Raw genomic sequence first — 3,068 nt, 5'->3', positions numbered from 1 at the left:
TGAGCCACCCAGCCAGGGACAGTGAGCAGGTTTTTGTGGACATAAATTTTCAAATGATTTGTGTAAAAGCCAAGTAATATGATTGATGTAGATTTTTATTCCTCTAGCAAAAATGGACAGATCCAGGCAGCCAGAAAATCAGGAAGAACATAGTTCAATTCAACAACACTATCAGGTAATTGAACATAATTGACTTCTATGGATTACTTCATTCAACAAAAGAAAAATTACACATTTTTCTCAGGCTCCCGTGAAACATTCACTAAGTAGAGCACATTCTGGATTATAAAAGAAACCTTAACTAATTAAAAAAATAGAAATCATACAATGGAATTAAACTAGAAATCAATAACAGAAAAATAGATAAGAAATCCCAAATATTACTACCCCTAGATGCGTTGCAGGTGTGGCTGCCATGTGCTGTCTGTGTCATTAGGTGGCAGAGAGGAGAGAGGCTCTCCTATGCCCAGGATCTTGGCTGGGGATGTCTGGATGGTTGACAGTCTGACACTTGGTGCCTGCGCTGGGCTGCTGGCAGGTGCTGGAGACCTGGAGCCGTCAGGTAAAAGCTCCTTAATTCTCTCCTAGGAGAAAGAGAGAGAGAGAGAGAGAGAGAGAGAGAGAGAGAGAGAGAGAGAGAGAATACAAATTAATAATATCAGAAATGAAAAAGGGGACATTATTACAACTCCCATTGAATTAAAAATATAATAAAAGAATATTATGAACTACTTTATTCCCACAAATTTAATTACTGAGATAAAATGGACTAATTCCTTGAAAGACACAATTTGTCAAAATTCACACAAGAAGAAATAATCTGAATAGACCTATACTTATTCATTAAATTAAATTGAATCAATAATAAATAACCTTTCAATATAAAGAACCAGGTGTAGGTGGGTTCACCGGTGAATTCTATAAATATTTTAAGCAAGATTTATACCAATTTTATTCCAGAAGACAGAAGAAGAGAAAACACTTCCCAACTCATTCCATGAATCCAATGTTACCCTATTATCAAAATTGACATATATTTTTAAAAACCTTACAAACAAATATACATTATGAACACAAATGCCAAAATGCTCAATAAATTATTAGCAAATTTAATCCAACATTGTATAAAAATTATGCACCATGACCAAGTGGGATTTATCTAACTCATGCAAGGCTAGTTGAACATTTAAAAATCAATTAGTTTAATCCACTATATCAACAGGCTATAGAAGCAAAATCATATGATAAGATCAATAATATTGAATTTTAAATAAATATTCATGAGTCAATATTGAGAGGAATAAATTTTCAGTGCTAAATATTCCAAGTAATTTATTTTGATACTTCACCCTTGAGAAGGTGAAGCGTAACACCCCACTTTTTAAGTGTGGGCTGGACTAGCAACATACCTCCAAGGTAAAGGTGAAGGGAGGAAGGTGTAATTGTATGGTATAGAAATCCTGTAAATACTACCACAGTCAAGTGATCAAATTTAATATTAACAGTGAGAAGTCATACTGATAGTATGTACTTTTGGGATAATTTGATTAAAATGACTCTTCATTTTTGTGCTCTTCCTTCTAAAAACATATAAACTCAGTTTAATCCTGAGAAAAAAATCTTAAAATCCAAATTGAGAGATATTAAAAAATATAATAGCCTACTACTCCTCAAAACTGTCAACATCATCGAAAACTAGGACAGTCTGAGAAATTGTCACAGTGAAAAGATTCTAAGGAGTTAACAACTAAATCAAATGAGGCATTATAGATGAGATCTTGATACTCTAAACAGAGATGAGACAAAACCTAAGGAACTCTAAAACATGGACATCCTATCTAATAAAAGAGAAACATGGTAATTGGCGTACGACCGATACCCTTTTCATTGGCTAATCAGCGAGATATGCAAATTAACTGTCAGCCAAGATGGCGGCCGGCAGCCAGGCAGCTTGAAACTAACATGAGGCTTGGTTGCCTCAGTGACGGAGGAAACCAACGTTCCCCCCCTGCAGCAGGCAGGCCTCTGAGCGGGCAGTTTAAGAAACATTGTAACAAATACGCCCAACTTCAGCCAGCAGATTGGCAACATTGTAAGCAAAGGCCAGAAACCTACTTTCAGCCGGAGGCCTAAGAGCTGGAGCCAAGCCTCAAGCTAAAGCTGGCACAGAATTAAAAAAAAAAAAAAGGAAAAAAAGGAAAAAAGGAGCGTTTGGGAGTTCAGTCACCCCCAGCCTGAAAACAGCCCTCAGCCCCTCACCCAGGCTGGCCAGGCACCCCAGTGGGGACCCCCACCCTGATCCAGGACACCCTTTAGGGCAAACCAGCCGGCCCCACCCATGCACCAGGCCTCTACCCTATATAGTAAAAGGGTAATATGCCTCCCAGCACCGGGATCAGCGTGACAGGGGGCAGCGCCCAAACCCCCTGATCGCCCTGCGGCCCTGTGTGTGACAGGGGGCGGCGCCCCAACCCCCTGAGCAGCCCTGCTCTGTGCCTGATTGGGGGGAGCTCCCCAAACCCCTCCCCCCCACGGGCCCTGCTCTGTGTGTGACGGGGTAGAGCCATAACCTCCCCATCAGCCCTGCCCTGAGTGTGAGAGTGGCGGCGCCCCAACCCCCTGATCCGCCCTGCTCTGTGGGTGATAGAGGGCAGCACCCCAACCCCCTGATGGGCCCTGCTCTGTGCGTGACAGGGTACAGAGCCCCAACCCCCCTGATGGGCCCTGCTCTGTGTGTGACAGGGGGTTGCTCCACAACCTCCCCATCGACCCTGCCTTGAGTGTGACAGGGGGCGGTGCCCCAACTCCCCAATTGGCCCTGCTCTGAGCCCGACCAGGGGCTGCACCTAGGGATTGGGCCTGCCCTCTGCCACCCGGGAGCAGGCCTAAGCCAGCAGGTCGTTATCTCCCGAGGGGTCCCAGACTGCGAGAGGGCACAGGCCAGGCTCAGGGACCCCCCCTCCCCCACCGAGTGCACAAATTTTTGTGCACCGGGCCTCTAGTTAGTTAATAACAAGATATCATTGGTTTATTAATAGTGACAAATGATCCATAGTGTAGATGTTAAT

The 3,068-nt window shown here is 43.4% G+C and overlaps 1 non-coding gene across 1 annotated transcript; it reads left to right on the top strand.

Annotated features, from left to right (window-relative positions):
* The first annotated feature begins 382 nt into the window (after positions 1 to 382).
* On the top strand, positions 383 to 512 carry LOC132229045 (small nucleolar RNA SNORA17). The gene has a single exon (XR_009451615.1). It is a non-coding gene; the product is annotated as a small nucleolar RNA SNORA17 (small nucleolar RNA).
* Positions 513 to 3,068: the final 2,556 nt, after the last annotated feature.

Source organism: Myotis daubentonii, chromosome 2 (genome assembly GCF_963259705.1).
Source record: "Myotis daubentonii chromosome 2, mMyoDau2.1, whole genome shotgun sequence".
Taxonomy (NCBI): Eukaryota; Metazoa; Chordata; class Mammalia; order Chiroptera; family Vespertilionidae; genus Myotis; species Myotis daubentonii.
The sequence above is the reverse complement of the archived record's forward strand: the minus strand, read 5'-3'. Positions and strand labels throughout refer to the sequence as shown.